Consider the following 300-nt stretch of genomic DNA (forward strand, 5'->3'; position numbering starts at 1 on the left):
AACAAATCCATCAAATTCGCATTTCCGTTTTCGACACTTTGCTTCCTTTGCCTCCATTTAATCCTTTTATGAGGGTCTAGGGTTTAGGGCGGAGGGTTTAACTTGTAGGGTTTAGAGTTTAGGGTTCAGGGTTTAGGGTTTACGAACTATGGATTAGGGTTTAGGGTCTACGGTTTAGGATTAAGGGTTTAGGATTTGGGGTTTAGGGTTTAGGGTTTAGAGTCAGGAAGACCAGCTCACGGAGCGCTTCTTGGAAGCAGCAGCTTTCAGCCTGCTGCGTAATTCAGTAAACCCTAAAAC

This window comes from Eimeria tenella, genomic scaffold (genome assembly GCF_000499545.2).
Source record: "Eimeria tenella Houghton genomic scaffold, Eth_scaff2421, whole genome shotgun sequence".
Lineage (NCBI taxonomy): Eukaryota > Apicomplexa > Conoidasida > Eucoccidiorida > Eimeriidae > Eimeria > Eimeria tenella.